At 34.1% G+C, this 14,234-nt stretch overlaps 1 long non-coding RNA gene and 1 other non-coding gene across 2 annotated transcripts in view; both read right to left on the reverse strand.

Annotated features, from left to right (window-relative positions):
- Positions 1-14,234, reverse strand: part of LOC111544256 — a 530,430-nt gene that overhangs the window by 382,156 nt on the left and 134,040 nt on the right. The window lies entirely within an intron of this gene.
- Positions 494-596, reverse strand: LOC111544385. The gene has a single exon (XR_002732140.1). It is a non-coding gene; the product is annotated as a U6 spliceosomal RNA (small nuclear RNA).

Raw genomic sequence — 14,234 nt, forward strand, 5'->3', positions numbered from 1 at the left:
TCCATAGCACACATATGCCACATTTTATTTATTTACTTATCCATAAAAAATGCTTGGTTTGCTTTCACTCCTTGGCTATTTTAGTGCTGCTGTGAACATGGTATTCAGATACCTCTTTAAAATCCTGCTTTCAATGCTTTTGGCTATATGTCCAAAAGTAGAATTGCTGGATTATATAATACCTATTATTAATTTTTTGAGTAACCTCCATACTGTTTTCCAGAATGGGTGCACCATTTTGTATTTCCATCAAAAGGATACAAGTGTTACAATTTCTCCACAAGTTCACCAACAACTCTTATTTTCTGTGTATTCTTTTTGTTTATGTTTTGTTTTTCTTGTAGCTATTCTAATGGGTGAGATGTTAGCCTCGTTGAGGCTTTGATTTGCATTTTCATATTGATTAGTAATATTGAACACATTTTCATATGCCTGTAGGCCATTTGTATTTCCTCTTTGGAGAAATGGCTATTCAAGTTTTTTTTCTCATTTAAAAAATATAGAATGCTTCATGAATTTGTGTGGCACCTTTGCATTTGGACTGTGCTAATCTTCTATGTATCCAATTTTAGTATATGGGCTGTCAAAGCAAGCTCCCAAGTTGTTGATTCTTAATGAGACTTTTCAGTGCTGAATCTTTCTCTTCTCAACAATCCTCCCCCATCCACCTATGCTCAATACTTTTCCCTATTAAAAAATATACAAATAAATTTGTTTATATCATAAAATTTATGTTTGCCTGTGTTCAATTTATCAGTCCTGTTCATTGCTTGATCACTTAGTCTTTGAGTTTTTGGTTTTGTTTTGCCTTATGCTTGTTCATGTCACTAGGTTTAGGGGATTTTAAGATCTGGCTTAACTCTGCCACCTTAAATGGCCTGATGCAGGTTAGTATGAGTTAGGAGCAATATTTCAACCTGGCATCTAAATGATTCTTTTTTTTTTTTTTTCATTTTAATCATAAGTTCTTAATTTTCTCAGCATTGATGTAAAAATCATTTATGCTTGCACTGCAAGCAACATAAATCATTAACACTCCAAAAAATAGTAAACAACCTTGAATCAATATCATTTTCTTCTATGAGACACTGTGGAAATGAAATAATACAGTTTTTCATTGATCAGAACTCTCATCAACATTTAGCCTGGGCCTCATCTCTTTACAGTATTTACTTTGCTCCAACCACATAAGTCTTCTTTCTGGTTTTAGGACAAGTCAAGGTCCTTTCTTCCTTGAAGAACTTTGCGCATCTTGTTCTTTTCCATCACTTAGGTCTTAGCTCAGTGCCATCACCCCAGAAAGGCTTTTCCTACACCTAACTCAAGGGCGTTGCTCTTCGCAGTCACTTTGTATCACTTTATCTACTCAGTATGAATCACTTTTTGAAGTGATCTCATTATTTACTTGTATGCTTGTTTATTGCTAGCGACCCCCTGCCCTCATTCAAATGTATGCCCTGTGACTGAAGAGGTTTGTTTCACTTATTGACCTCTATATTGTCAGTGCATGGAACAGTGCCTGGGCCATCGTTTACTGACTGCTAGTATAGGTCATGTGTTCTCAACTTTGGTAACAAAACACACTTGGATGTTGATTCAGCTGCAAGTGTTCACCAAAATGTCTGTTAAAAATAATAAAGAACCAAAGATAAAGTTGAATTTACTTCTAAAATATAGAAATAAGATAAAAATTCAGAGCAAATGCCAGATTTTCTTTATAGTATTATGACTATTATTCACTTTGAAGCTTCACTGAGGAGAGGAATATTAGCCTTAATGATAATGTATATTGGTGGTAAGCCATGTTTGATATAATCTTTAATGTAGAGTAGTAGTTCCCACACTGTGCATCAGAATCACCAATGAGTGCTTGATTACACCCGCAGAATACTGATCCTGTAAGTTTGTGGTACACCCGCGGGTCCAGTTCCAGATGATTCTAATTCTGGTGGGTAGACGTTAAAATGTAAAGAGGAGACTCTACCAGCTGAGATACATATTAAGATGTAATTGAGGTGACATAGGTAAGAAATAAAGGCCTGCCTGTGGCGTGGTTTGTGGAAATGGGAAGCAGTACATGAAGGAGAGGGAATTATCCAGAATTGTAGCATAAATAGTAATTAAATATCAATTGGATATACAGATAAGGAAAAGTAGGAACCATATGACCTTGTTATCTGAGGAAACTAGGTGAATAATAAATTCATTAATTGGAATAAGGTATTTGAGCAGCAGGTTCAAAGGAAAGATCATAAGATTTTATTTGAATATGCTGTGTTTGTGGTGTCTGTATCTATCCAGTGGGTTTGTCTAGAAGGCCTTTGAAAATGTGAATGAAGCTCAGGAGCAAAATCTGGGACCAAGATACATACTTTCGATAGCAATCAGCTTATGTGTGGTCATTGAAATCGTGAAACAGAAAAGATGAACTAATCCTTGGGGAGTGTATGAAACAAAAGGAGAATAAATTATCAGTAATTCTAAACTATGACAGCCTAAAACTTGAACTCTTAGAAAATTGAATTTTCTTCTTAACAGAAGTACTAGACTGGATGATCAAGAAAATGTAGTAGTTTATATAACAGCACTTGATTAGGTGTGGAGTTTAACAATGAAGTTCCCGGTAGTATAGTGGATAAAATGAGCCACTCACATTGACAGTGCACAGGGTTAACATCAGTTTTTGTGAATGGACAGGAGGATGCCTAATGGTGTACCCGTGGTCTCTTCCTTCAGATTCATCCCATCAATAGATATGCAGGATGAGTGCATTCATGCTTTTGAGATAAAGCTGGATGAAATGTGTTGAATGGGAAAATATCCTTAACAAAATTAAGTGTAAGGTTAAATCTTAAACCTTACCAGAATAATTTTTGAAAAACAATTAAGTTGAGCACTTCCTTTGGAAACGAAAAAAGATAGAAAAAGAAAAAGAAACAAACAAATGCATGGAGCTAACAGATATCAAACATCAAGATGGAAGACACAAAGTTAAAAGTTTCAGTAGTTTAATCAAGTATAAATGGTCCAATCCTTGCAACTGAAAGACAGAGAGCTTCATAGTACATTAGAAAATAGAAATTGAGATTAAACTCTACACTGTGTATATAAGTAGAAAAAAGATTAGAAAAAGATATGACATGCACACTATAACAATACAAAAATATTTGAGACAAAGTAGAGTTTAGCACAAAAATTATCAAAAATAAAGTGGGAAATTATATAGTAATAAATAAGACAGTTCACTGGAAAAATATAATAATCTTAAATGATTACGTTATCTAAGAGAGACTTAATAAAGTTAAGATTATCAGAAGCAAAGGGAGAAATACAAAAATCCACAACTAAACTTATTGATTTAATTATTTTTGTTCAGTAATTAGTATAATAGTTGGGCAAACAATTCAGTAAGTAGATAATACACCCGAACAATACAGTTAACTTGAACTAATTGACATTTAAATAAGTTCTTCCTTAAAAGCAAAAGCCGCATGCTTTTACATGAAAAGCAGCAAACCTTTAAAACGTTCTTCCACATTTATTATTCTCCCAGATATACGAGAATTTGGCATTGGGGTGTGTGTCCTCTTTGTGATCTATGTGCTTTTTGTAGCTCACTTCTTACCGAGGTCTATTTTAAGTCTTGCCAAAAAGGCCGGGCACGGTGGCTCACACCTGTAATCTTAGCACTTTGGGAGGCTGAGGTGGGTGTATTGCCTGAGCTCAAGAATTTGAGACCAGCCTGGGCAACACAGTGAAACCCCGTCTCTACTAAAAACTGCAAAATATTAACTGGGCATGGCTCTGTGTGCCTGTAGTCCCAGCTATTAGGGAGGCTAAGGCAGGAGAATCGCTTGAACCCAGGAGGTGGAAGTTGCAGTGAGCCAAGATGATGCCATTGCACTCCAGTCTTGACAACAGAGTGAGACTCCATCTCCAAAAGAAAAAAGAAAAGACATAAAAAAAATGACAGAATTTTCAGATGAGGTTAGTGTTCTTTGGTGACTTATTCTCAAAACCTCATTAGGTTTCTCATTTATTTACTTCTAGTCAGTTTCATGTATGAGTAACAACACTAAAAGTTCTTTCTGAAATAATTCTTAGTCTTTATTTCCTCTATTCCTGGCTCCCTTAAGCTACCTTGAGGAGATGAGGCCTGAATAGGGTATATTTCAAATCTAATCACTTTATTGAAATAACTGATGGGAAAAAGTACAAACTACATTACATCTTGTCTTTGCCAATAAAACAATATTTATCATGCTATCTCCTGTTATTTGGGGTCTAGAAGCTGTCATTTTTTTAAAAAGTCCTGTAAGTCCCAAATATATGGTTTCCCTTTCTCTTTGCATTTCTGCTTCTAAGCATTCTTGTTTCCTTCTCCTATGTTGCCAAATAGATCCAGTGGCAACCAAGACATATTAAAATGAATTTTTTCAACTTCCTTTCCCCTGCCCCATAACCATTTGATTTGTCTTCCAAGTTATTGCAAGTAAGAGATTTATTATTATTTTGCATGCAAATGACAAAGATCAAGAGCTAGCTATCACTTTATACGTGTTGTCTTCCTCCATTCAACAACTGGGCCAATGTTTCATATTTTTAAAAATGTGTGTAATGGCTCTCCAATTTTAGTATCAATTTATGTATTAACACAATTAATTAATATTTTCATAATTGTAATACAGTTATAAAGAACATATAATTATATCATTATAATCAATAAACACTAATATATTAACATTATTTATGTATTAGTTTAAGTATTAATAAGAATGAGCCATACTAGCTGCTAAAACAAACAATACAGAAGCTCAGTAGCTATAAACAATTAAGACTAGGGCGTGTGTGTGCGCATGTTTTCACATACCAGGATTCAACACTGGGCAACAGAGGAAGGTGAGGAACTCTGCTCCACAGAGAAATTCTGGGAGCAGCCTCTTTTTCGTGCTGTGGTTTTATTACATTCAAAATGTGACTTCAATAACTAATTTATCAGATAGGAGAAAAATAGGAAGAAGGTAAAGAAAATCTTAACTACACACTTCTGCTATTATATTGGTAAGAACTAGTGCTATGGTTTGGCTTTGTGTCCTTACCCAAATCTCATGTCAAACTCTAATACTCACCTATCTGGGGAGGGATCTGTTGGGAGGTGACTGGTTCATGGGGGAAGTTCCCCCATGTGGTTCTCCTGATAATGAGTGAGTTATCTTGAGATCTGATGGTTTAAAAGTGTGTGGCAGTTCCTCCTCGCTCACTCTACTCTCCTGACACCCTATAAGACATGCCTTGCCTCCCCTTCACCTTCTGCTATTATTGTAAGTTTCCTGAGACCATCCAGTCATGCTTCCTGTCAAACCTGCAGAACTGTAGGCCAATTAAACCTCTTTTCTTCATAAATTATGGAGTCTCAGGGATTTATCTATAGTAGTGTGAAAATGAACTAATACAACTAGCTACAGAGATATTTCATGCAACAGAACAGTCTGGGAAACAGAACATTAAATATGTAAAAAGGACTCACAGGAAATGAAGAATACACTGTGATAGGAGAGAAAGAAAGATAGCAGATAGCTCTGACTTGTACTGGTATTTGTGATAAGACAAATTTTGGAGGGCTGAAAGAAGCTGAAACTGCATCCAACTGCTATTTGAACCAATTACTGTGGCCAGGTTGAAGAACTATTTGCTCATTTGTTGCTTACAGGAGCCATAAGCCAACAAAGAAGAAGCTAATCATGTTTTCCATTACCTGGTGTCCTTAAGGGCACAAAGTAGCAGCAAGTCAGTTTAAAAGGACAAATGTTTGTAGATTCCCAGTTCCAGCAGCACAGAGATGACTATAGAAAATGGGTGGATTTTGAGTTGAGAGAAAATAGCCTAAGTGGTACAGTTTTTCTAACCTACCATTTGGAAAGGTGTCCCCACATCTTGCCCCAGTCCTGGTAACTAAGAACGAATAATACCCACTAACATTATTACGCAGTGCATTGCAATTTACAAATTAATGATTTCTCAAATGACGTTCCTTGACTGCAAATCTGTACTTGGTAACATTATTAGAACCATAGTGACATTAAAAGGAAGCCCTTGAGGTATTAATTTGGCCAGCATATATTTTACCCACTGCTATCTGCAACCACCAGAAATGCATTGCATTTTAGGGGCACTGATTTTGCTGGTTGATTTTCCGAGTAATGATTATTGGCTTGAAAACCAGATACCTGTGATTAATCATCATCATTTCATTCAAGGTAGCATCTTCTACTGTTTGGCTTTAATTTTGCTCATCTCAAGAGCTGATTTTGTCCAAATGTAATCATCTAGCTCCAATTCCTAGTTCATTTCTGGAAAACGAGTTGCTGAAGAGTTCCATATCCAAGATAATTATATTTTTAAACTATTGACAGAGGAAATAAGTGCAGCTTAACAGATGTTTCATTTATTTATGCTATTAAACATTCCACCTAACAACAACTTTATTAGGTCACATGGTTTTATGGGTCAGGATTTTGGGCAGGGCCTATGTGAGCAATTCTTCTGCTCCATGCAAACCCCACTGGGGTCACACAGCACACTTTAGCCATTGGGGTTTCCTGGAAGGTACACGATGGCTACAACCATAAGGCTGTCATCTCCAAGGCTGACTTCAGGTGGTTGCCTCTCTTTCAATGAAGTTTTAGGGATTTTCTATGGTATCTCTGCAGCAAGGTAATGGGACATTTTACATGGTGACTCAGGTGACTCAGACCTCCAAGACCTGACTCAGGTAACTCAAGTCTCCAAGAAACAGAAACCAAGACAAAAGTTGTCAGTCCTCTTAAAAGCTAGATCCAGAGTTGACACAGAGTCACTTTGCAGCAATCAGTAGAAAAGAGATATTCTTCATGTTGCCTATGCCTTCCATAAGAGATAATTTTGTAGAAGAGGCATCTTGCTTCATACTAAGCATGTAGGTAGAATTAATAAGATTCACACATGCTGATGAAAGGACTAATGAGGTTTTCTTGAACATGTCAACCTTCTGAGAAACAAACAAAAAAAGAGAAAACAGTCTAAGAGTATGAAATTTGCTTTTCTAATAATTTAATTTCAAACCATAGGAAAAATAAGAAACATTGCCCATGTGCTCAATTTCTCAAATAGCAGTCTAAAATTTTATCTTAATTTCAACATTGAGAAGTTGATCATAGCAATACATGAAACTCCACATGAGTACAATCCAGGAAAAAGATTGTTCAAGTCCGCCATATCTTAGGTTTGGTGCCTTTCCCTCAACAATGCAGAGAATATGGGCCTTTCAAACAATATACTCAGGATTTAATTTGGGCTGCAAAATTTTAAGTCTTTTAACTTGTATCAGAAGTACATTCATCCCCATCTTTTAGCTTGCAACAGCCTTAACCTGCTATTTGTCTCACTCCACTAAACTTTCCTGATATGTCCCCATCCTTCCTTTAAGAAGCTTATTATTATCATTATTATTATTGTGCTTTAGTAAGAGGTGGGAGAGAAGTCTTCGTTATGCAAAATGTGATATATAAATCTAAGCAGAGTGCTTCTAAAAGTAGAATGTCTGCCAAGTTCTCTAGCAGCTTTACCAGTGTATAATTAAGTACTCATTTAAAGTATATGTTTGTGTGAAGGGAGAGTGTAGAACAAAAAATAGAATTTGTTGTGTTTTTCTTCTGTATTTATAAATTATATGCTAGATTCTGGTTATGACAGCTATGACTTTTAGAGTAACAAAACTGGATTTTCAGTCCTAGTAATATGGTGGACGAAATGACCAGAGAAACCCTCTTGATACAGGATGCATCAAAAGTCCTGCATAAAATGTAATGTCTAGTATGAAATAAGATAATTTTTAGAGGATAAAGATGGAAAGAAAAAGCAAATTTACAACAGTACTGAGGACTGATTATGTCATATTTCCTGGAGCATCTGATTTTTTCTAATGCTCTAAAGCTGATTTTTGAAATAACTGTTTTTGTGGTAAACGGGAGATGAAGCCTGAGATCCATGCAATGCAAGTGGGTTTAATATGAGACCCCAATATTAGGTCTGCATTTATGAAAGCCAACACCATAACTAAATGGAAGGATAAATAACACAGATGGAGATGGACAAGATAGCTGGGTATCTCATCTTTAGCTTTGAGTGGAGGGTAAACTAGGATAAAAATGTTTATATAGAACTGTGTGTCTTTGTGTGTGTATATATGTATACATGCATGCACACATGCGCACAAACATGTACACAAGTACTTTGTGAATTTCTAAACAAAACTATGATTTTATATAAGTTAGGAACACATTTAAATGTCTCTGTGTTAAAACCTTCTCAAAGTTGGTAATTTAGTTTAAAGGCAGAAGGAAAACATAATTTAACACCAGGATTGAAAGATCTTTCACAGATGAGGTTTAAGTAAAGGTGATTTCACAATAGTAACAATGACAAAAGAGTAAATAAAAAATATCCAATATACCAGAAAAAATACTATGACGAAAGCTAATGAAGAAAAAAACATGAAATTAAATACACAAAGACAGTATATTCTGAATTAATCAGAGAGAAACTATTTAAGCGTATCAGCATGACATTTAAAGATTATGTAATATTTATAAAGAAGGAATAAGTAACCAAATTAACAGATATATTTGTAAAAGAGTTGAATAGATCTTGTAAAAATAATGTGGATATATGTAATTTTAATTTTATATACAGCATATACATATATGAATAATATATATGTAATTGAACAATCAATGAACAATTTCAGTATGGTGTTAGACACAGCAAAAGAGAGAAATAAGTGATATATTTGATAATGCAGAAAAACTGCAGATGTAAACAGATGAAAAATATATAAAACATATTAAGTGACACCCTCTCACTTATGGGTGAGAGGGTCAAAAATAGAGACACATGAATTTCTGAGTAGAAATCCTCAAATAGGAAGAGTTAATACTTAGAAAAATGATTACTGAGAATTTCCAAAATTTATAAAAGAAATAAATCATCGGATTCACAAAGACTGAAGAACCTTATAAATCCAAAAGTTGAAAACAAAATCAACTAAAATAAGACAAAATAAATATACACCAATATTTCGTAATTTAAGTATAAAACACCAAAGTAACAGAAAATATCTTACAAGTAACCAGAAAGGAAAATACATTATAAGAAAACAAACAATATATACACAGAGCTGACTTCTCAAAAGTATGAAAAGACAGAAATGGGGCCAGGCTCAGTGGCTCACACCTATAATCCCAGCACTTTGGGAGGCTGAGACGGGTGGACCATCTGAGCTCGGGAGTTCCAGACCAGCCTGACCAACATGGAGAAACCCCGTCTCTACTAAAAATACAAAATTAGCCGGCCATGGTGGCACATGCCGGTAGTCCCAGCTACTTGGGAGGCTGAGGTAGGAGAGTCGCTTGAACCTGGGAGGTGGAGGTTGCAGTGAGCAGAGATTGCAAAATAGAACGAGACTCCATCAAAAAAAAAAAAAAAAACAAAAACAAAAAAAAAAAAAAACAGCAAAACACCACACCAATAGGTTTAACAATATTGTCAAAATACTGAAAGAAAATAATTGCAATATTGGAAATATATTTAACTTTCATTGGTGGTATAATGATAACATTTTTAAAAACTGAACATTGCTATTTAAAGACTCATTGATAGAGCATCTACAAATATACATGTGAGATTAAAGAAGCATTGTAAAGCAAGATAAATAGTAAATATGTGGATAAAATATAAGAAAATGTTTATGAATAGTGTCTTTTGGTGTTAAAAATTAATAAGATACATTTTAAATGTGCACAATCTAAAACATGTAAATAAGGAAGGTGTTAAATTGTGAATTAACATATTCTAGGATCTTCATTGGAACTTTAGAATTGCTCATGTGTCTCTTAAATTTTCATCTGCATAATAGTCTTTTCCCTGCCTGAATTTGCACATTTTCTTATTGAACTACTCCATCCCATTTTCCTAATCCTGCCTTGTGCTGTGACTAATATTTTTAAAAATACATTTCTTAATTTAGATATTGTATTTTTCATTTTTGGAATACCAATTTGATTGTTTAATACAGCTCCAATTCTTTGTTTAAATTCATCCATGTTACCTACCTTTTCCTCTATTTCCTTAAACATAATAATCATGTATTTTTAAAATTCATTATCTGCTACTGCCAATATCTGGATTATCTCTGGCCTGTGTATATTGTCAGACCTTTCTTTCAAACATCAGTTACGTTCAATTTTCTCTTTTCCCAATTTTCAGATTAGCCCACCTGGGATTTTGATACAGAGCCTTGTGGATCCTCAGCCTTGGGAATTCAAAGAGCAGGAGACAATTCTCTGCCATTTAGTTTCCAGTGCAGGTTCCTTGTCTCCCAAACCACGTAAGATATAGGAATGTCTTGGGTTAAAACAAGAATTGTGTTTGATGACTTCTGCCTTGTAAGACTCCAAGGTCTTTGCTTCCCAAACCTCACAGACCAGAGATTATTCTCTGACTTTTAGAAGCTTTCAGTTTAAATCCCTAGCTTCACAAGCAGCAGCAAACCCCAGCCGATATCCCATGGGAAAAAACTGACTATGATTTCTGTTGCCTCAAATTTCTAATTTGTCAAGCTAACACTAATAACTGTTCAATCATTTGCTTCTTTCTTTTACCCCTGGCAGAGGTTTTCTGCCTGAATAAGGTGGATCTGTAATTTGCATCCAACAACAGGAGATTACCCCAGGAAACTTTTAAGTTGTAGATGTTCATTTTGCCTCAGAAATTCTCTCTTCTCCAAAATTTTAATTTCTGACTCTGATTGCTTACGTAGTTCAATGATGCCTTTAAATAATTAAATTTATAATTCATGTAGGTTTTCTTCCTAGTTGTAGTAGATTTATTGTTCTGCCATGAGCTTCTAAATCCAACCTAGAATTCTCGTGATTTTCTTAAGACTAAGAATATTGAAGCACATTTTCATATATTTACCAGCCGTTTGGATATCTTCTTTTATTTGTATTGCTAAGCTTTTTGTTTTTTCATATATATTTTCTTATTGATTTGCAAGCTTTTAAAAGTATGCTAAATATGATTCCATTGATGTTTATGTATGTTGCAAATATCTTCTCCTGATCTAAAGCTTGACTTTTTACTTCCTTAATTGGTAAACAGAAAATTATAACTACAATTTAGTTCAATTTGCAAACAGTTTTCTTCACAGTTAGTGATATGTGAGTCTAGATTAATATAACTTTTCCTATCTCATGATCATGAATATATTCTTCCTTGCTACATCTTTGAAAGTTTATTGTTCTATTATCCTCATTTAGATAAAAAACTCACCAGAAATGATTTTATATGGTATAATGACCAAGGTATGCTACATTATTATTCTATGTACATATCCAAAGGATCCAACACAATTTGGTGAAAAGGCTGCCTTTTCCTACTCTTCTACCTGCCAACTGTATAATAAATCAAACGTTCATATTCGTGTGTGAGTTTATTACTAAACTCTATTGTGTCTCATTTGGCAGTTTGTCTATTCTTCGGCAAACATTATGTTGTCTTAATTAACTTTAAATTTATTATGTCTTCATATAAAGTATAATAAGTCTTCCAACTTAATTCATCAAGATTGCCTCTTTAGCCTATTTGTGTTTCTGTATGTATTGCGGTAATATTTATTCAGTAAAATGCACATGGCAGTAAACACAGAGCTCCATTAATATTTACTTACATATACAACTACATAACTACTTCAATAAGCTTGTCAACTTACACACACACACACACATACACACACATACAATACCTGTGGGGATTTTGTCTGCGTTTTGTGATAGATTGACTATTTTGGTTCTATTTGGTCATATCTCTAAATCTATGCAATGTTACTCTGTAGTCCATCTCTTCAAAAAAATATAGTTTTTCTATTCCTCTAAAATCTGAGTTGTCTTCATTACTTACCTGGCCCAAGATAGAGTGAGTTAATACTGTGACAGTCACCCAAGTGATGCTGTGCCAGTCCAAGCCTCGGCCTCAAGAGATACTGTGTGGTTCCACACTATCTCATGAACCATTTATTATCATAAAAGCATTTCCAGGGTAGTCTTTAGTAGGGATATAAGAGCAGAGCCAGGTTGCTCTAGCCAACAGTCAGACAACCTCCAGGGGCAGAGCTGCCTAACTGTAGAAGCATGATGAAGCCTAGCTGAGATAAACAGCATCCAGCTAGACCCACAGGCCAATCCATAGTAAAATGAGCTTTACAGGTGACTGTTATTTTATATCACTATATTTTGGAGGCACTTCTTTTCACAGCATTATTTTGGCAATAAGTGACCAATTGTATCAAATGCTCATTTTGTGCCTACAAAGTAATTATATTATTTTGCATCCATGTCCATAAGATAAACTCATCTATATTTCTCCTCTTTTCTGTATTATTGTCGGGTTTTGAGAGTCAGAGTTCTGCTGTTCTCATAGAATCATCCGAGAAGACTTTATGTATCTTGAAAAATTTACCATTAAAGGTATTTAAGCACAGAATTTTCTGTGTTCAAATGACTTAATTGTAGAATCAGGTAACTACAAAATAAGTTGATATTTTGTTTCTTCTTGTATCTGCTTTTAAAATTTACTTTTTGTAAATTTTCAGTTGTGTTTGTTTCATATTTTTTAATGTCAGAATAATCCATAATTTTGCCTCAATTTTTCTTCCTGATATCAGTCACGTTTTAAAAAAATATGTCTTGGAAAAGGTTTGTGACTTAGCAATCGTTTAAAGCATATCCATTTGATTTCAGTGGTCTTTCCTAGTATTGTTCTATATTATATTAATGAAAACATATATTATTTTCTTCCCTCTGTTTAATTTGCTATGCTAATTCTAACTTCTGTAGATGATTAATTTTTAAACTTCCTCCTCTTATAATATATATAAGGCTCTATATGCCTTTCTAACCACATCTTCATTTTCAAACTTTTCTCATATACAGTATTTTTGTCACTGAATTTAATATTTAGAATATTGCTTAATATCAATTGTTAATCTTTTATCCATTCATTATTTAGAACCAGTATTGCTAAATTTCTGACTATTTTTTAGTGTTTATGTTTCCCTAATGGTTATCAATCTCTGTTTAATTTGATTTCATGTGAGAACATTTTAGCAAAATTTCAATCAAGTGAAGTTTCTTGAAACTTGCTTTATGGTCCAGTATATTGTTAATTTTTGTAAGTATCTTATGTGCACTTACAAAATACGTATTCTTCAGTTTTAAGGAGTGGTCATTTATATTTCAGTTACATTTAATTATCTTGCATATATTCAATATATGACTCTTTTTGTGCATTTATTCGATGAGTTTCTAAGAGATGTGTGTCAAAATCATCCACTATGTCTTCAATTGCTATGGTGGGAAGAAGGAATGTCCAAGAGCTGCAATACAACTTTTGGTGGTGATAGATATGTTCATCATTGTGATTGTAATTGTCCCATGGGGTATACATATATTAAGTATTTTCATACAGTATACTTTAAATATGCAAAATGTGTTGTATATAAATTACATCTCCATAAAGGTGTTAAAATGACCCACTATATTTCACCACCTAGTAAAAGAGAAGAGTCAGATGATCATCTTAATAGATACAAAAATAATTTGATAAATTTTAACATTTATTTGTACAACAATGTTATTAGATAATAATGTATATTAGAACTTTACATAAAATTTCTTAATCTATTTTAGAAAATAGGATGTACACACACACACACATACACATATCACTATTTAGTGGCAAAATATTCAAAACCATTCCCAATGGAATGAGTTATTTCACCTGATATTGCTACATATATCAAACACAGTATTATTAAACCTGGATATGGTTAGCTATATAAAAAGGGGTAACTTAATAAATATTGATGGATAAGTCAATACATTCATAGGTAGAGGGTAAGACAAATGTGTTTAGAAGAATACTTCTAATCTCTAGCAGACTTTCTCAACTGCAGTTCTTGAGAAGAGTGTGCCTTAATATCCTAAGTCATCAACTATGTGTAAAGAATAAACTTATTTCCCAGGCATGTTGACTGGCATGGATTCTGTACCATCCTTGGAAGAACCTGGTTGTTAGTGCCATCATTTTCTGTGTACCAAGGCTTAGATTAAGAATTCTGGGTGAATAAGGCTAATAGAAGC

The sequence above is a fragment of the Piliocolobus tephrosceles genome, chromosome 2 (genome assembly GCF_002776525.5).
Source record: "Piliocolobus tephrosceles isolate RC106 chromosome 2, ASM277652v3, whole genome shotgun sequence".
Lineage (NCBI taxonomy): Eukaryota > Metazoa > Chordata > Mammalia > Primates > Cercopithecidae > Piliocolobus > Piliocolobus tephrosceles.